The sequence below is a fragment of the Bufo bufo genome, chromosome 1 (assembly GCF_905171765.1).
Source record: "Bufo bufo chromosome 1, aBufBuf1.1, whole genome shotgun sequence".
NCBI lineage: Eukaryota > Metazoa > Chordata > Amphibia > Anura > Bufonidae > Bufo > Bufo bufo.
The window spans coordinates 581,969,988-581,990,788 of record NC_053389.1 but is presented as its reverse complement, the minus strand read 5'-3'; positions in this window follow the sequence as shown (position 1 = coordinate 581,990,788).

The window sequence follows — 20,801 nt, the reverse complement described above, 5'->3', positions numbered from 1 at the left end:
GTTCTGCTGTAGACTAGAACTACAACTTGTGATACAGTCTTCATTCAGCACAATTGAAGGCACCGAATGACCTGTATGGAGTTGGCCTCCCCCTCTGTGGTCACTTGGATCTCTGCAGCCATTCACTGGCTTCAGCAGTGGTGTGCCCCTGAATGGCACATGACTGCTGAGCTTCTGTGGTAACGCGAAGGTTGGTGACACAAAACTGCTGAGGCTAGTGAATGGCTGTATGAACTGTACATTTGCTCTAACGATAAGAAATTTGGTTGTAATATTGTTCTGGAACTGAGGCCAATTTAGGCAGCAAGTGATCTTACAGGTCAGCAAAGTTTATATCGTAGTGTTCAAATCATACTATATCAAACATCAAGAGTCGATCCAGCACTTGATAAAATCACAATTCTACACTTTATTTCATCTTCAATAAAACAATTCATCCACATGGCATTGTATTGGCAGCCTCACAAGCTTAACCTATGCGTTTCAAACGCTAACCGCTTTTCTTACTCATGGCTACTAAAAAATGTGAATTCCCAGAAATAGCTGAACGCTCCACCTCCATTAAGCACCTGTATTATTATTATTATATCTTGGTCTATACCATGGGTGTTGAACATATCTAGGCACTGCTTGTGGGGCTGCCGATACAATGTCCTGTAGATAATTTGTTTTATTGAAATTGAAATAAAGTGAACAATTGTGATTTTATTATAGGGGTTGTGTGCAAATGGCATTTATCATGTAGACAAAGTCAATACAAGACACTTACTATCGCTCAAGTGAATAGAGCTTAGCCCAGCCCAGTGATACTAGTCGTGATGTCACTGGCTTGAGGGATACAGAGAGAAGGCCGTGGCGCTCTTGCCTTCTCAAATAGCCGATCAGATGCTGAAGATCTATCCGGAGGATAGATCATCAGTTAAAAAGAACTGCAGGATCCCTTTAATTTTTCCATCACATTATAAGCGTCTCGTATCAGGGGTAATGATCACCCTGCAATCTAGCAGCGATGGCCGTACTTGTACACTGTAGGAAAAGGTGCCAGCCTCTCTGGTGACCAAGCCCACTAGAATGTCCTCGTCCTTCTCTGTTTACCTGCTCACTGCTGCACTTACAGTGGTGAGCAGGTGTAATTACAACAATGGCGTCCCCATACACTTCTCTGTAGTATTCACTTGAACAGACGGGCTGGAGCTGTCTCATAGAAGTGAATGGGACGCCATACTTGTACTTACACTGCTCGCCGCTGCAGTTGTGACGGTGAGCAGGTAAACAGTTGATCGGTGGGGGTGTCATACCCCCGCCAATCTGATATTGATGACCGATAGGTCATCAATAGTAAAAAAATAAATAAGCTGACAACTCCTTTAATGGCACTACTTATTTATCACATCTTGTATTGAAAATTGGGGGGAAAATTCTCTGTTTGGCGAAATTGAAAAAAAAAAATGCAATTCCACCATGGTTTTTGGAGTTTTATTTTTACGACATTCATTTACTGTGTGCTAAAAATGAATTGATGAGCTTATTCTGTGCACAAGTACGATTACAGTGATAGAAGAAAAAAAACTTGGATTTCTGAATATTTTCACCCACTAGTTGTTAATGCACCCAACGTTCAGCTGGTGCCATCACAGTAAAATGGGAATAGAACATTTTCTAGGTGTGATCGCTTCAGTGCTGGAAGAAAGACATTAATTAGCCTTACTCCTCTGCCATTTATTTTCTGTTAATACACTTGTTCCCAGAGGTGTATTTCTAGCTAAAAATAATGATAGAACATTGTGTTCAGGTCCCAGCAGTTTAGTATATCTTCATTATAGCTTGTTACTGTTCTAGAATCAGAAAACTGTATTTGCTTTGAAAACATTCTACATGTTCTGTATCTCACATGTTCCTCATATAGGGTGGTTTAGGGATATTGATAATACACTCCTCAACAGTGAAATTGCAACACCAAGAAGGAAAAGTCATGGAATTATGTAAGTCACAGGGTCTATAGACCAATCAATGATATGCAAACGATTAAAAAACATAAGCAAAATATGCTGCTATCAATGAGGTTATTAATAGTTGTCTGAGGTATTCTGCCACTCTGAATGCACTTGGGCACGCAAATAATCTGCTGCTCCCCTGCAGTTGCCGACAAATAACATCCCAAATGTGCTCAATGAGAGAAGAATCTGGGGACTCTACAGGCATGGTAGGATATTTAGGCCACGCAGGCTGCTCACAGTGGCATGAGCGACGTGCAGGCTGATATTGTCCTGTTGAAAAATTGTTCTTGGAACACTCTGGTATGGTACCAATCCACGACCAAATCAATGTAACACTTGTGTCAGTGTAACTGAAGTGAAAACTAGGGGGGGGTCAGGCTACCGTACATTATTCAAACCCACACCATAATTACGAGAGTAGGAGCGATGTGATGTTCCCTTGTGAAGGCCTCTTCATGAGGTTGCCCACCTGGGCTCCAGACCAGTCGTCGGCTATCACTGCGTGGGATCACTAAAGTGGAACTCATCACTGAAGGCGAATGAATTTCTATATGCCATTCTTCTAATCTGAAGATCCATCCATATAAATCAGGGATGGCCAACCTGAGGCTCTCCAGCTGTTGAAAAACTACAACTCCCAGCATGCCCAGACTGCCTACAGCTATCAGGCTACAGCAGAGCATGGTGGGAGTTGTAGTTTCTCGTACTTTTTTCCATTGGGGGACACAGACCATGGGTATAGCTTAGAGGTATTAGTAGGAGGGACACTATGCAAATATAAAGGAGAGCTCCTCCTCCTCGGGCTATACCCCCAGGCTCCACCAGGAGGAACTCAGTCTTTGCTTAGTGTCTGGTGAAGGAGGATGACACTTATTGATTCTACTCCTTTTTGTTATTTTCTTCTAGATGGGGACACAGGTCGGCATAGCGCTTTCCTGGTCCCCCGTGGAGTGCCCGCCGCCGTCTTTTGGACGCTGCCTGGCTGCCTCCATTTTCCCCCAAGAAGACAAGTGGATCCGGACTCGACCTGTTAGCTCCCCCGTGGGTCACCTGCTGCTGCCCTCCATCCAGAGCACTGTTTTCAGGTGAGTCAGATGTCTGAAGAGGTGAGCCCTGCTGGTATTGAACAGAGGGAGAAGACTTCAGGAGCAGATAAGTATACTACAATCTTCTCTGCTCCCCCCCCTCCCCTTTCTCCCTGCCTGATACCTATGGGCCGCCTGGGTGAACTGGGGAATTGGGTGTATTTCTGTCTGGGGTGCTGGGGCATCTGGAGGCACTTTACTAAGGGCATCTTCCCTGCTGGCAGCCTTCTCGGCTCCCATTGAAGTTTTTTCCAGGCAGCATGTCTGTTCTCAGAGTGCCTCCTGCCCTACCCCTGGACAGTATCACCCTTCTTCCCCTTCTCTTGCCCAGCCCAGCCCCCTCCCCTGTCCCTGCGGAGTCTGCGGTTCCCGCTTGGGCATCCGCCATGTCCAGTGCGGCCGCTGATTTGGCCTTAGTCGCCAAGGCAGCCATGTCCTTTATGGAACGTGTGGCAGTTCCCAATCCTGTGGCGCCAACCACTCCGTCTCCTCGCAGTGGTTCCCACAGAGGACGCCTGACTACTAAGAGGCAGCGTGAGCAGCAGCATCCCTCCTCGGATGACTCCGCTTCCCCCCCGCTTCTAGAGGCGTGTTCGGACGACTCTTCCCCCCCCCTAGGGAGCGCAAGTCTGAAGGGGAATTGTCCGGCTTGGACAAGGTCATGGAGCGGGACCCTCCACCATGGTGGCTGACTTAGTAAAGGCTGTCCGTGACACCTTTTAATCTCCAAGGGAATTCTCCTCCTTCCACTAGGAGGGAGTTCGCCCTTTTTCCCTCCAAAAAACTGGAGGCTAATCAAAAGTTCTGCCACCAAACGCATGGATACGCTTTATCCTTTTCCGACTGACAGTGTGGAGAAGTTGTCTTCTCCCCCTAAGGTGGATCCCCCGGTGGCCAGGTTAGCCAAAAACACGGCCCTCCCTGTTCTAGACGGCTCCTCTCTGCAGGACTCTGTGGACAGGCGCCTAGATTCTCTTTCCAAATCCATTTTCTCACTGGCGGGCATGTCCCTGCGACCTGCCTTTGCCTCGGCAAGGGTGGCCAAAGCTCTCTCGGTGTGGTTGCAGCGACACCACCAAGACCTGCGCGGAACAAGATGCGTCTGCTGACACACTGGATTTGGTTCTCCAGATGTCTCAGGCTTCCAAATTCCTTTGCGAGGCTTCCATGGACATTGGTTCCCTCTTTGCCCGCATTTCAGCCCTCTCGGTCATTCAGCGCAGAGAGGTCTGGTTGAAGGTGTGGGACGCCGACGCTTCTTCCAAGCGTTCCCTTGCTAACCTCCCCTTTGAGGGTTCCAGACTTTTTGGGGCTCAACTGGACGAGTTCATCTCTGCTGCTACAGGGGGCAAGAGCACTCATCTTCCACAGCCTAGGGCCAAGCACCCCTTTCGGACCAGGTCTTCCGGTTCCCGGTACCAGTCCTTTCGCCGCTTCTCTTCTAACAGGACGTCGTCTGCTTCCTCCGCAGGGGGGTCACAGGACTCCCGCAAGAAGCCCTCCTTCAAGCCCCAGCCTTCCTGGCGCCCGAGGGCACAGTCGGCCCGCCCTGCTGCTCCCAAGCAGTCTTCTGCATGAAGGGACGCCCCCACCCCTCGTGGTGGGGGGCCGCCTGCTCTCTTATCAGCAGTTTTGGAGGGCTCATGTTCAGGACGCCTGGGCTCTAGAAATTGTAACATCAGGTTACAAGATAGAATTTGCGTCCAGACTGCCGGAACGTTTTCTCCCTTCTCGCGTTCCGGGGGATCAGGCCCGAGCCTCGGATCTCTTGATGGCAGTTTCTTCCCTTCTGGACCAGGGGGGTTATTACCCCAGTTCCCCCAGAGGAACAGGGCACAGGTTTCTATTCAAACCTGTTCGTGGTCCCAAAGAAGGAGGGGTCGGTGCGTCCGATCCTGGATCTGAAGCTGCTTAACAAGTTTCTGCGGGTGCGGAGGTTCCGAATGGAATCCCTCCGCTCCGTTATTGTTTCTCTTCTTCCAGGGGAGTTCCTCGCGTCCGTAGACATCCAGGACGCCTATCTGCATGTCCCTATCGCAGAATCTCACCAACGATTCCTGCGCTTCGCCATTGGTGGCCGGCACTATCAGTTTGTCGCTCTTCCTTTCGGGTTAGCGACCGCCCCTCGGGTCTTTACCAAGAACCTAGCGCCGCTCATGGCTCTTCTTCGCACCAGGGGTATTCCTTTGCTGCCCTACCTAGACGACATCCTGATAAAGGCCCTGTCTTTTCCGCAGGCCGAGGACAGCATCCGGATCACTGTTCAGACTCTGGAACAGTTCGGCTGGCTGATCAGCTTCCAAAAATCCTCTCCTCCAGTCCCAGAAGCTCTCCTTCCTGGGGATGGTTTTGGATACCTCGGCTGCCAAAGTGTTTATTCCGGTCTCCAAGTCCTCCCAGATCCAGGGGGCAGTGTCGCACCTGCTGCGCTCCCCGTGTCTCTCCATCCGGGAGTGCATGCAGGTCCTGGGTCTAATGGTAGCCTCTTTCGAGGCCGTACCATATGCCCAGTTTCACACTCGCTCGCTGCAACAGGAGATCCTTTCCCTTTGGGACAAGACCTCTCGTGGTCTGGACGCTCGCATCCGCCTGTCTCTGCGGGTTCGGGCAGCTCTTCCTTGGTGGCTGTCCCCTATGAACCTGACGTCGGGAAGACCTTTCCTCCCGTTCTCCTGGACGATCGTCACCACCGATGCCAGCCTCCTTGGTTGGGGCGGCGTTCTCCGGTCCAGCACGGTTCAAGGGGTTTGGTCGGCGACGGAATCTTGCCTCCCGATCAACATCCTGGAGCTGAGAGCGATTTTTGAACTCCTCTCCTGGCCGGCCGCCCGGTGAGGATTCAGTCGGACAATGCCACGGCTGTGGCTTACATCAACCATCAAGGCGGGACCCGTAGCCGGGCGGTAATGCAGGAGGTGAGGAGAATTCTGCTGTGGGCGAAGTCGCATGTTCCGGTGTTGTCAGCGGTATACATTCCAGGAGTAGACAACTAGACAGCGGACTTTCTAAGCCGCAACAAGGTGGATCCAGGCAAGTGGTCTCTGCATCCGGATGTATTCGAAGACGTCTGCCGCAGGTGGGGCCGTCCGGATGTGGACTTGATGGCTTCCAGGCTCAACAAAAAGCTCCCGGTGTTCCTGGCTCGCGCCCGGGATCCGAAGGCGTACGGGGTGGACTCGCTGGTGTCTCCGTGGCAGGACTTCAACCTCCTCTATGTCTTCCCTCCACTTCCTCTGCTGCCGAAGGTTCTACGCAAGATCGAAGCGGAAGGGATTCCGACCGTTCTCATCGCCCCGGATTGGCCTCGCCACGCATGGTTCTCGGACGTGGCTCGGATGCTGGCGGACGCCCCATGGCCTCTTCCCGACAGAGCAGATCTACTGTCTCAGGACCCGCTCTTCCACCGGAGTTTACAGTCTCTTCGTTTAACGGTGTGGCTGTTGAAACCGCCATCCTGAAGAAGAGGCGGTTCTCGGATTCAGTGGTTAGAACCATGATCAAAGCGAGGAAGCCGGCTTCCTCCTGGATTTACTATCGTACCTGGAAGGCCTTCCTTACCTTTTGTGAGAACTCGGGTTTCCTTCCCCTTCGTTTTTCCATCCCGATGGTGCTCTCGTTTCTTCAGTCCGGACTCGAGATGGGACTGTCGCTGAGCTCCCTGAAGGGTCAAGTTTCAGCTCTGGCCATCTTTTTTCAGAAATCCCTTGCTCTTCTGGGTCCTGTGAGGACTTTTCTTCAGGGAATGGCGCATTCGGTCCCTCCGTACGTACCCCCTTTACCTCCTTGGGATCTCAACTTAGTCCTGGGCGCCCTCCAGACGGCCCCCTTCGAGCCTCTGAGGAAGGTTTCCCTGAATTTTCTCACCTAGAAAGTGGTCTTCCTTGTGGCCATAACTTCCATCAGGCGGGTCTCGGAGCTGGCCGCACTTTCCTGCCAGGAGCCTTTTCTGGTTTTTCACCAGGATAAGGTGGTGCTCCGTCTGGTTCCCTCCTTTTTGCCCAAGGTGGTCTCTCCCTTCCACCTTAACGAGGATCTTGTCCTGCCCTCCTTTTGTCCTTCTCCGGCAAACTCCAAGGAACGCGCTCTCCATTCCCTGCATGTCGTCCGGGCCCTGAAGGTGTATCTGACGGCTACCGCATCCGTCCGCCTTTCAGACTCCCTCTTTGTGATCCCCGAGGGACCTCGTAAGGGTCTGGCGGCCTCCAAGGTCACTGTGGCGTGATGGATCCGCTCGGTGGATCCGCTCGTACTTTTACGAAGTTTTATCAGTTGCATTCGCTGGCTTCGGGTGATGCTGTCTTTGGCCGCAGGGTTTTGCAGGCTGTGGTTCCTGTTTGACCGTTGGACGTTCCTCCTGGCGGTGTTGATATTTTTTCCACCCCATGGACTGCTTTGGGACGTCCCATGGTCTGTGTCCCCCAATGGAAAAAAGTACGAGAAAAGGAGATTTTTTGTGAAACTCACCTGTAAAATCTTTTTCTCGTCTTTTCCATTGGGGGACACAGCTCCCACCCATTCTGCCTGTTGCAGGAGGGTTTTCAGTTCAGTTCTGTTTGTGGTTGGACCTCATGGGCTTTGGTCCGATGGCTTCCATTATTTTTTCTTGTCACCTTCTCCTACTGCTTTTGCAACGTCTGAGTTCCTCCTGGTGGAGCCTGGGGGTATAGCCCGAGGAGGAGCTCTCTTTTATATTTGCATAGTGTCCCTCCTACTAATACCTCTAAGCTATACCCATGGTCTGTGTCCCCCAATGGAACAGACGCGAAAAAGATTTTACAGGTGAGTTTCACAAAAAATCTCCTTTTTACAATAGCTGGAGAGCCGCAGGTTGGTCATGCCTGATGTAGATGTTGCTGCCATTACAGTTCATTGTTCTCCCAACCACTGGGACAGACATTGTTGAATAGTGCTGGCATCTCACCTTAGGCATGTAGGAATCTTCTGGAGTAATAAACCAAAGTCTCTCAGATCTGAGATTCTTTCCATTTCAGTTTGCAACAGGTGACAATAACTGGCATGTCAAACAGGAGGCATCACACAATCATCCTACATGACTTGATCCAATTTTATGCTTGAAAATTTGATCATCAAGGTGGTCTTTAATGAAAAGGCGTTAATGGTGGTATCAGTCAAGCTCTAGGTTAATACCTTATATCCCTGGTGGGTTTTCTGATACAGGCCAAACCCTTGCTTCCCTTTACATAGCAAGAGTGAAATGATAATAGTTTGGCTGCTTACAGGCTCCCATGACTATACTATGACCATGCTATGACTATTCCTGTAATTTTGTAATTAGGACCATGTTTAATGGTTGCCGGATTTACTGTTAATTCACATAAAGACATTCTATGGATACACTGTCATGAATAGACGTCAGTTTACCTGTACATGTGACATGGTCCAAAACGTCTGTTGGAGTAGTAAACATTAGAGTGAAGTGCCAGTAAGTGTACAATAAATGTGCCTTAAAATTGTGTGATGAAGATACTTATGTTAGTTTTTTTTTCCAGTCAGATTATAAAAGGGTTGAAACAAAGTGCACCCGCACTTACACAAAGACATATGCATTCTTTGTAGGGTTGTTTTGGGTATTGATTTTTCGATACCCAATCGATACTTTTGCCTGGTATCGACCTCGATACCAGGATTTGCCTTTTTTCAATACTAGGCTTCGCTATTGCACAGTCTAGTATCAGAGAACAAGGAGTGCACTGCTCTTGGCGTGCTCCGTGTTCTCCTCAGCAGCACAGGGGAGAAGGAAGCAGTCTCTCCTTTCCCCCTGTGCGGCTGCCATCAATGATGAGGGGCGGCGCACTGCGCCACCAATGAAAGTAAATGTTTAATACAAATCCCGGAGGCGATGGCAGTTAAACCCTCAGGTGCCGCACCCACCTCCTGCATTAAATGTTAATTATATTATCATTGGTGGCACAGTGCGCCCTCCCCCCCGCCCCCCTCATCCTCAGTATTAAAATCATTGGTGGCAGTGGCCACAGGGTCTCCTCCTCCTCATTGGTGGCAGTGGCAGTTCTGATCGGAGCCCCAGCAGTGTAATCATGGGGCTCCGATCGGTTACCATGGCAGCCAGGAAGCGAGTCAGCTCCCTGCTGCTGTGTGTACTATGCACAGGGCAGCAGGGAGAGTGTGAGATCCTATTTACCCTAAGACCTCTTTCACACAACCGTTTTTTTTTCCCCGTTTTTTGCGTTCCATATAGGGTCCGTATACAGAACCATTCATTTCAATGGTTCCGCAAAAAGAACGGAATGTACTCCGTATGCATTCCGTTTCCGTTCCGTTGAAAGATAGAACATGTCCTATTGCTCGCAAATCACGTTCCGTGGCTCCATTCTAGTCAATGGGTCCGCAAAAAAAAACGGAACACATACGGAAATTCATCCGTATGTCTTCCGTATCCGTTCCGTTTTTTGTGGAACCATCTATTGAAAATGTTATGCTCAGCCCAATTTTTTCTATGTAATTACTGTATACTGTATATGCCATACAGAAAAACGGAAACACAACGGAAACCAAAAACGGAACAACGGATCCGGAAAAAATGGCCATATGGTTGTGTGAAGGAGGCCTAATAGAGAACTATCAGGGTGAATAGGACAAGAGATCCCAGGTTCTAGCCCATAAGGGGGGGAAATAGTTATTAAATAAAAAGTGTAAAAAAAAAACACCTAAATATAAAGTATAAATCACCCCCTTTCCCAATTTTACATATAAAATATATAAACAATAGATAAATAAACATATCACATATCGCCACGTCTGAAAAGTCTAAACTATTAAAATATAAAAAAAAATGTCCTATGCGGTGAGCACCATAACAGAAAAAATAAAAACTGCACGATTCACAATTTTTTTTTAGTCACCTTGTCCCCCCCCAAAAATAGGATCAGACTGTTCTATTATGGGCCGGACGTTCCATAAAATGCGGAATGCACGCGGCTTTTTTTGGTGTTTTTTTTTTTTATTGTATCGCAATACTTTTTTATGGTATCGAAACCGAATCAAAATTTTAGTATCGAAACAACCCTAATTCTTTGCATAAAGTACTAGTGCTACAGGCTATCACTCCACCTAGCTCACCTTTAGTTACATTACTGTTGCTATGAATTTAAAGGGGTTATGCAGGGTAATATATTGATGACCTAAGGTTTTTATCATATAGAAAACAGACAGGCACTCAGCATCTGGTCCAACATATATAATTTAAACAATTAATAAAAGTAATTAATAAAATCCACATTTATTCAAATATATGTTAAAAAGTCAGCTGAAAACCCAAAACAAAAATAATTTCAGGAAATGTATATAAGGATAATTAAAAATGAAAAAAAAAAAAGACAAGTCCCAATTGGAGCTTCCTGTAATATAGTTTGAGAGGAATATGTTCAATTCCAAAAATTATTGCTGTAGCTTTCAAACACTAATATTTAAACAAGCATATGATGAAATGTATTGAACTTTGTTCACATTGCTCCAGGTATTTAAAACAGATAAAAAGAAGTATATAATTGTGGGAATGTTTAAGTCTCTCAGTATGTGTGTATCGCTCTGTTAATTCATCTATATATACACCACTCTGATTTATATATGTATACCGCCTTCGTTTGGGTGGTTTATCTCCAAGGTAAGTAAATAGTTAAAATATTAGTCGTTCATCCACACAGGTAAGTAGCCGGTAAACATTTGAATGGTTAATATCTCATCCATGTGAAAGCTTCCATGTAAAAACTTGATACAGTAATTAATATTTCATAATGTTCATCATGGAGAGCTTGTTTACCCTGGAAACAACTTTAATGTAGCCAACGGGTTATGAGGTATAGACGGTGAGTCTCTTAGTATATTACTCACTGTTTGGTGATCTGTTGTTAGCTGATACTGGTGGCGTCCCACCCTGTAATCAGCTTCCCTCACCCTGCTTGCTGGTAGCTTGAGATTTCGGACGCTTTGACCGCGTTGTCAATGCGCTGAAATTGCTTCTTCCCATGTTGTGCTACGTAGTTTTGGCCGTATAAGCCATGCGCCGAGGTCGGCATCCCACGTGTTGTACCTCACGTCACGTGCTCTTAGATTGGACGTTACTGTGTATCTGTGTTATTGCTCCTCTGCTTCTGTTGTCGAGGCGTAGTTTTAAAAAGTTGTGATGCCTTTTGAAGTGGGACGAATTGGGTCTTGGTGGGTGGTCTCTGTATCGCCAGATGTGTTTCGAGGTGCTCTGACCTCTTTCTCAATGGCCATCTGAGGAAGAGGTCAGAGCACCTCGAACTAAGTAGCACACCATGGGAAGAAGCCACGTAAGCGCATTGACTACGCAGTCAAAGCGTCCGAAATTTAAAGCTACCAACAAGCAGGGTGAGGGAAGCTGATTACCGGGTGGGACGCCACCAGTATCAGCTAACAACAGATCACCAAACACTGAGTAATATACGAAGAGACTCACCGTCTATACCTCATAACCCGTTGGCTACATTAATGTTGTTTCCATAGTAAACAAGCTCTCCATGATGAACATTATGAAATATTAATTACTGTATCAAGTTTTTACATGGAAGCTTTCACATGAATGAGATATTAACCATTCAAATGTTTATCGGCTACTTACCTGTGTGGATGAACTACTAATATTTTAACTATTTACTTACCTTGGAGATAAACCACCCAAACGAAGGCGGTATACATATATAAATCAGAGTGGTGTATATATAGATGAATTAACAGAGCGATACACACATACTGAGAGACTTAAACATTCCCACAATTCTATACTTCTTTTTATCTGTTTTAAATACATGGAGAAATTCATCATATGCTTGTTTAAATATTAGTGTTTAAAAGCTACAGCAATAACTTTTGGAATTGAACATATTAATCTCAAACTATATTACAGGAAGCGCCAATTGGGACTTGTCTTTATTTTTAATTTTTTTAATTTTTAATTATTCTTATATACATTTCCTGAAATTATTTTGTTTTGGGTTTTCAGCTGACTTTTTTAACTTATATATTAGAATAAATGTGGATTTTATTAATTACTTTAATTGCTTAAATTATATATGTTGGACCAGAAGCTGAGTGCCTGTCTACTGTTTTCTATATAATAAAAACCTTTTGAATCATTAGTGACTGGGTGAGTCACATCAGTCACAGCACCAATTCCACGACAGTAGGAAAGGAGAGCTGCTAAAAAGAGATTATATATATGGAAGGCTCCTGTGTAAGAAACGTCGCTACAGCCTTTGGGTAAATAAAGTTTATTTTATTTTTATCCAGTGGAGTGCTGCCCTTTTTTCTTTTTTTCTTTTTTCTTTTCTTTTTTCTTTTTTTATATTTGTTGGATTGGCTTATATCCACATTTGGGCCTGTGCACCCTTCTCTTCCAAGTTCTATTGTGACGGTGCTGCCATCCCCCTTTTTTCTTTATATATATATATATATATATATATATATATATATATATATATATATATATATATATATATATATATATATATATATATATATATAGATAGATATCTCTATGACCTATCCTTAGTATAGGTCATCATTATCACATCGGCAGGGGTCCAAGTCCTGGCACCCGCGCCGATCAGCTGTTACAGGGAGCTGCCACTCTCACTGGAGATCTGGTTAGCGCAGTCGGCCCCTGGCAGCTTTCCCAACACAACACCACAACACAGTATATTGTTCAGCGGCTGTGCTTGGTTTTGCAGCTCAAATCATCAATAACAGATCTGTGGGACCCTCGCTGATCAGCTGTTAAAGGCTCTATGAGCGCCGCAGGCCATTCCTAGGCCATGTGACGTCACCATATAACGGTCACATGGCCTACAAAGAGGCTGCTGCACTCATGGAGCTTCTTTTAACAGCTGATCAGCAAGGGTCCCAGGGGTCAAACACCCACAGATCTTGATGATCCATTCAGAGGATAGGTCATCGATATAAATTACCTGACAACCTTTTTAAGTGCTTGTTATTTACATACTATATCTTCCTGCACTTAAAAAGGACCTGTTTGCCACAAAATACACTAAAATACGCAGGCAGCATGTAATAGAGCAGGAGAAGCTGAGCAAATTGATATATGGTTCTGTGGGAAAGGATTCGGTAAAACTTTATACATTTAAAACTCTGATATATCTATACTAAGGACCACCCCAGTGTACAAATATCAGTACTAGTGTTGATCGAGCACCCGAGTATAATGGAAGTCAATGGGAGAACCCGGGCATTAAACCAGGCACCCCCTGATCTGAAGAGAGGAGGGTGCCTGGTTGATAGGAAAAGATCAGAAATTTATGGAAACACCACCGAAATGGTTCTGGAACAGCATGGGGAGGATGTCTGGATGCATCTTGGACTCCCAGGTCGCTGCTGGGAATGATGTTGTCCGAGTAGTACGCCACTTTTACAGACTGACCATAATACGCACAAAACCAAAGATAAAATTGATTTTTTTAGAGAAAAAATTGTTAGGAAACAGTCTTTCCTGTATATTTACTTGTATATAAAGCGCAAGTGCTGCCAAAAATTACAAGCAAGAGGCACTCCGATACAACCTGTATATCACATAAAGGAGGGCCTCATTCACATTGTGGTACAATTGTTCAGGTAGTGAGACTCCTACACTCATTAAGCCCATATATGCACTAAGTAAAAGGGCTGCCAAAAATGACAAGGAACCGGCACGCAAATACACCCTTTGTTACCATAAAGGAGGGCATCATACACACCCGTGATATATTATAATTGATCGCCTGCTGGTGACCCTCTAAAATATTTGGAGCAAGGGCCTGCTGATCTGACCATCTAAAACATTAGGGGCGAGGGCCTGCTGCTGAGCTGACCCTCTAAAAAAATTATATGCCAGGGCCTGCAGGTGAGCTGACTCTGTAAAAGGTTGTAGGTGAGGGCCTGCTGGTGAGTTAACCATCTAAAAGGTTGTAGATGGGGGCCTGCTGGTGAGCTGACCCTGTAAAACATTATATGCAAGGCCCTGCTGGTGAGCTGACCCTGTAAAAGATTTTAGGTGTGGGCCTGCAGGTGAGCTGACCCTGTAAAAGATTGTAGGTGAGGGCCTGCTGGTGAGCTGACCCTCTAAAAGGTTGTAGGTGCGGGCCTGCTGGTGAGCTGACCCTGTAAAAGATTGTAGGTGAGGGCCTATGGTGAGCTGACCTCTAAAGAATTATATGCGAGGGCCTGCAGCTGAGCTGACCATGTAAAACATTTTATGCGAAGGGCATATATGTGACGAATAAGCATGTTGATATGATGGAAGAGGAGGAGGAGGAGGATGAGAGAAGGAAGATTCAACCATATACCCTTGTTTGTAGTGGAAAGGGTGCATGGGAATACAGTGTATTCAGTACATTATAAACAACACATTTAAAGTGCCTTTATGTTGATCAGCTTTCCTCTGGTGGAGTCGAGAAGTCATGGTCAATCCAGGCCTTGTTCATTTTTATAAGAGTCAACCTGTCAGCATTTTCAGTTGACAGGCGGATACACTTATCTGTTATAATGCCACCAGCAGCACTAAATACCCACTCAGACAAAATGCTGGCGGCAGGGCAGGCCAGCACCTCCAAAGCGTAGAGCGCCAGTTCGTGCCACTTGTCCAGCATGGACACCCAGTAGTTGTAAGGCTTGAGGGATTATTGAGGATGCTGACACAGTCTGCCATGTACTCCTTCACCATCTTCCAAAATTTAAGGGTGAGGGTCCTGGTGGGGTGTCATGAAACTGTCCCAGGCTTTGGAGAGTGTTGCCCTGCTTCTGTTGGAACTGCTGTGTGTTCCCCTTGTCTCCCCTCCTCGGTTGGCCAAGGAACTACGGATTCTGCCGCCAGCGTTGTCAGATGGAAATTTTTGGAGCAATTTTTTAACAAGGATGTTCTGGTATTGCATTTTGCTCGTCTGCTCAACCAGAGGAATGATAGATGAGAAGTTCTCTTTGTAGCGGGGATCGAGAAGGGTAAACAACGTGTGGGGCGCAGGAAAGGAGCCTAACATGAAGTCAGTCATGTGTGCCAGAGTACCAACAGGCAAGACTTCACTGTCGTCCTCAGGAGGATCACTCTCAATCTCCTCCTCCTCTTCTGCCCACCCACGCTGAACAGATGGAATTAAACTTTCATGGGTACTACCCTTTGTAGTGGAGGCAACCGTCTCCTGCTCCTCCTCTTCATCATCCAATTCGTGCTGAGAAGACAAACTAAGGGTGGTCTGGCTATCACCCTGTGTAATGTCTTTCACCATTTCCACCTCTTCAACATGCAAAGCGTCGTCCTTAATTGTGAGCAGTTACGCTGATAATAGCGTTATCGCCGCTCACCATCTGTGTTGATTCCTCAAAGTTTCTTAAAACCTCACAGAGGTCAGTCATTCATGCCCACTCCTCGCTTGTGAATAGCGAAAGCTGACTTGAAAAGCGACCACCATGTTGCAGCTGGTATTCCACTACTGCCCTCTGCTGCTCACAAAACCTGACCAACATGTGGAACGTCCAGTTCCAGCTCGTGCTCACGTCGCACAACAATTTCAAGTGCTGCTGCAGCGCTGACAGACCGGCTGAAGCTGTCGATGGCTGAAATGGGCACACACGCGACGCACCTTCACCAGTAGCTCAGGCAAATTGGGGTAGGTTTTGAGAAACCGCTGAACCACTAAGTTAAATACATGGGCTAGGCATGGGATGTGTGTGAGCTTGCCGAGCTCCAAAGCCGCCACCAAGTTCCGACCATTATCAGACACAACCATGCCTGGTTCTAGGTTGAGTGGCGAGAGCCACAGCTCAGTCTGTTCCAGCTACCGACTGATGACTGACTGGTGCTGCACGCGGATAATTCGGAGGTGGAGGTGGAAGTGGAGGAGGAGGAGAAGTGGGGGCTGGAGCCACTAACGTAGGTGCTGGCGGAAACCCTGATCGACGTAGGGCCCGCAATCCTTGGCGTCGGTAGCACCTGTGCCATCCCAGGGTACGACTCTCTCCCGACCTACACAAAATTCACCCAGTGTGCCGTCGGGGAAATGTAGCGTCCCTGGCCGAATGCACTTGTCCATGTGTTCGTGGTTAAGTGGACCTTCCCAGTAACTGCGTTGGTCAGGACACGTGTGATGTTACGGGACACATGTTGGTGTAAGGCGGGCATGGTACACCTTGAAAAATAGTGGCGGCTGGGTACTGCGTAACGCGGGACGGCCGCCGACATCAGGCTGCGGAAAGCCTCAGTGTCCACAAGTCTAAATGGCAACATTTCCAGGGCCAGTAATTTGGAAAGCTGCGCATTTAGTGCTATGGCCTGTGGGTGGCTGGGTATTTGTGCTTGCGTTCAAATTCCTGGGGTAAGGACATTTGTACGCTGCGCTGGGACCCGGAAGTGGATGTGGTTGCTGATGGTGCTTGCGAAGGTCCAAGTGCAGGGTGGGAGGCATCCGGGCCTGCACCTTCGACAGGGGATTGGCCAGCACGTAACACAGAGGAAGAGGAGGCAGTGGTGTGACCCGCAGACACAGATTGTGGACCCAGGTATTCAGCCCACCTATTACGGTGCTTTGATGCCATGTAGCGGATCATGCTGGTGGTGGTAGGGTTGCTAGTGTTCACGGCCCTGCTCATTTTTGTATGGCACAGGTTGAATTACAATTCTTTTGTCGTCTGCACTTTCCTCAAAAAGCGGCAGACTGCGGAACACCTTCCCCTTGGCAAGGGATATTTCCGCAAGGGGGTGCTCCGGGGACCAGTTGCGGGCCTGTTTGGTGTGGCCCACCTTCTCCCTTTTGCCACCCCACTGCCTCTTCCAACCTGTTGCGGTGCAGCAGATCCCTCCCCCTCTGTACTGCTGTCCTCGCTTGGCTTTTCACCTAACCAGGTTGGGTCAGTGACTTCATCGTCCACCACCTCCTCTTCCACTTCCTCACTCTGTCTCATCATCATCCACCTCATTAAACAGTAATTTCCGTTCCCCACCGTCATCTTCTTGTGATTGTGGAAGCTCAAGAGTTTGGGAATCAGGGCACAAGATCTGTCCCTCTTCAAGCGTGCTTGGCGAGAGGGCCAAATCAAGGAATGGCGCTGAAAAGAGCTCCTCGGAATATCCAAGTGTGGGATCACTTGTTTGCCCAGACTTTCCATGGTGGGAGGAAGGAGGATCAGGGTGAGGATTGGGTTGAGCAGACTCTTTGCTACTGAAACTGGACTTGGTGGAAGACAGGGTGGTGCTTAACCCACTGGAAGCATTATCTGCTGCAATCCAACCGACCACCTGGTCGCACTGGTCTGACTTTAAGGCTCCATTCACACGTCTGCAATTTTGTTCCACATTTTGCGGACCCATTCATTTCTATGGGGCAGCACGATGTGCTGCCCGGACACGGAATTGCGGACCCGCACTTCCGGGTCCGCAATTCCTTTCCCGAAAAAAATAGAACATGTCCTATTCTTGTCCGCAATTGCGGACAAGAACAGGCATATTCTATTAGTACCAGCAATGTGTGGTCCGCAAAATGCGGAAAGCATATTGCCGCTTTCAGTGTTTTGCGGATCCATGGATCCACAAAACACGTTGCGGACGTGTGAATGGAGCCTAAGAGTGGTGTCCTGCAAAATAGGATGAAGCTAGGTATCGTGGATGATTGTTTTTCTTGTGCTCGGGCAGCAGGCACAGTTTCACCGCGCCCAGGGCCACGGCTTCTGCGTGCACCATCAGCATCACGGCCACTGCCTGGTCCCTTACTGCTCACCTTCTCCATATTAAATGTTATATATGATTGCAAGTCTGTCACACGTACAGTAGAGTAGGATTTGGAAGGGTATGCGCAAACAAATTTAAAAAGGTATTTGGGATGTGGAAACGTCACATAGGAGATATCCCGCAGATAATAATGTCAATGCTGTCAACAGCGGCTAATGAAAAATGACAAGGAATGTCACAAGAGTTTCGGATGAGGAAACGTTATACAGGAGAGGTACCACCGGTAATATCACTGTCCGCAGTGTCTACGCAAAAAAGTACACTGTATGTCACAGATACATTTTCTAAGCGCACACGTTACACTGGAGATGTGGCACTGGTAATGTCACTGTCAGAAGTGGACACCGTCTACGGAAAAAGTACACTGTATGTCACAGATACATTTTGGAAGCGCACACGTTACACTGCAGATGTGGCTCTGGTAATGTCACTGTCAGAAGCGGACACCATCTACGGAAAAAGTGCCCTGTATGTCACAGATACATTTTTGTCAGCGTGCACGTTACACTGCAGATGTGGCACTGGTTATGTCACTATCAGAAGCAGACACCATCTATTGAAAAAGTACACTGTATGTCACAGATATTTTTTTGATGTGCCCACTTTACACAGGAGATGTGGCGCAGCTAATGTCACTGTCCGCAGCGGACACCATCTACGAAAAAAGTACACTGGATGTCACAGATTTTTTTTGGGATGCGCACACGTTACACAGGAGATGTAGCGCAGATAATGTCACTGTCTGCAGCGGCCTAACTATTGTACGCTATTTAGCGCAGGATGCGCCAAAAATAGTTATTGCTGCCACACAATAGTCCTTAGAAGGACTTTTGGGTCTGTAAAGTTTTAGCAATTTAGCGCAGGTAAAAATATTCTTAAATCACTCCCTACACTGTCTGTCCCTTCCTCAGCACAGCTCTCCCTGACTAAGAATGAGCCGAACATGCGTCATCGGGTGCTATATAGCACCCGATAACGCATTCCGGCCAGCCAATCACTGTAATGCCAGCAGCCAACATGGCTACGGCATTACAGTGAGGGCAGCACTTACCTGCACGTTTATTGGCTGCGTAGCACCCAAGAAACGTGCGGGCGGAGACTCTATTTCGGCCGAATACCGCCATGTGCCGAGCATCGAGATGCTCGGCCATCACTAATCAGTACACAGGGGAGGTGTTATCAGTGACTGACAGCATCTCTATATATACACTTACACAGAGAATACTATCAATCACTGATAACACCTTCCCTGTGTACAACTATCATTGACTGACAGCTATCTCTGTATACACACTTACACAGAGAATGCTATCCATCACTGATAATACCTCCCCTGTGTACAGTTATCAGTGACTGACTGACAGCTATCTATTGTGAGGTAGTGACAGGCCTCATGGCTGCTAGGGGAGATTCTCAGTCAAGGTAAGAGAGTCTTTGTGAAACAGAGTCCTGCTGGAGGCTCTGTACGAGTGGTCTCAGCCGGGCTGGCTGAGAGGCCACGGGGCTAGGAGCTAGCCGGAACATTGGGGGACGCTATGACGCCTGGGCGCAAGGTTCACGAGGCCGGAATCGAGAGGACTACTGGGCCACACTCCCCCATAAAGGTAGTGGACTTGAGACCGTGTGTGAACGGTGCTCTGTACAGCCAGGAGGCTGATGGACATTGGGCTGGGAAAGCCACATGGTTTGACCGTGTGTGAACGGTGCTTTAGGTGAGTCAGGGATATGTTATGTTTAGTTAGAGCCCAGCTGGGCGAGTGTTTATTATTATTTTTTTTAACAATTCTTTATTTTTGTAGGCAGAGTAATTGGCATTCACATTGTACAATAAGGAATTATGCATGTACAATAAATATCCAAAATTACATTGTCATTAATCTTATGAAAGTGTTGTACCCTTGGAGATTTTTCTTGTATACGAGTTCCAATGCAAATGCATTCTCTCAAATAATATATCTATATGTATAAAACATTTTTAAAGTAATAAAAAGAAAGGAAAATAATGTTGAGTTATAACATAAAACAAACACACACCCTGTCTCAGCGAATAACTAAGCGGATATTTCAATGGAATAGCTGTTCTATTAGTAGACCATATTCAGAGGATCAATGTGAAATCTCACTGCAATGGGCAGACTAATTAGCAACAAGAGGTAGGCATACACCACTACTCAGTACCACCAAAGGCCAAATCTTGACCATACTATCAGAAGTAGGTTAAGTGTGAGTTATTATGGGTTAGTGGTTTGTATTCTCTTTGCGTGAAAATTTAGCCAAGGATTCCAGATCTTAAGGAATGCCCCCCTATTTCCTGTACTCCACCCCACCTGTTCTTCCATTAGGCATATATTATGAACTTCCTCCAACCATTCTTCCATCCCTGGAGGCTCCCTATCCCTCCATCTCCTTGGTATTAGAATTTTTGCAGCTGCTATCAGGTGTGTGGGTAGATTTTTAGACGAGGGCACGAAATCCGACTGGGGCTTCCACAACAACACTAACTCTGGAGTTAGTATAATGCTCTTGTTACATATCGTGTTTATTTGTCTCCCAATTTCTCTCCAGAAATGGTTCAAGGAGGAACAAGACCACCATATGTGGGAAATCGTACCTTTATCAACCAGACATCTCCAGCACCTGTCATGGGGGAGTAAATTTATTTTGTACAAGAAGTCTGGAGTCCTATACCACCTTGTGAGAATTTTAAAAGAGTTCTCTTGCAAACGAATGCTTCTTGAGAAGCCATGCGAGTTAGCCAGGATAGTTTTGACTTCTAAGTCTGGTATGAGTATTCCAAGCTCATTTTCCCATGCCTTTAAATACAAGGTCTTCTCACAAGGTGGTGTGAGGAGCAGTTGGGAGTACAAATAGGACAAGAATTTCGGTGGGGGTTTATTGGAGGACAACGATAAGTTCTCTAACCATGTTGGGTCCAAAGCTTCACTAGTATAC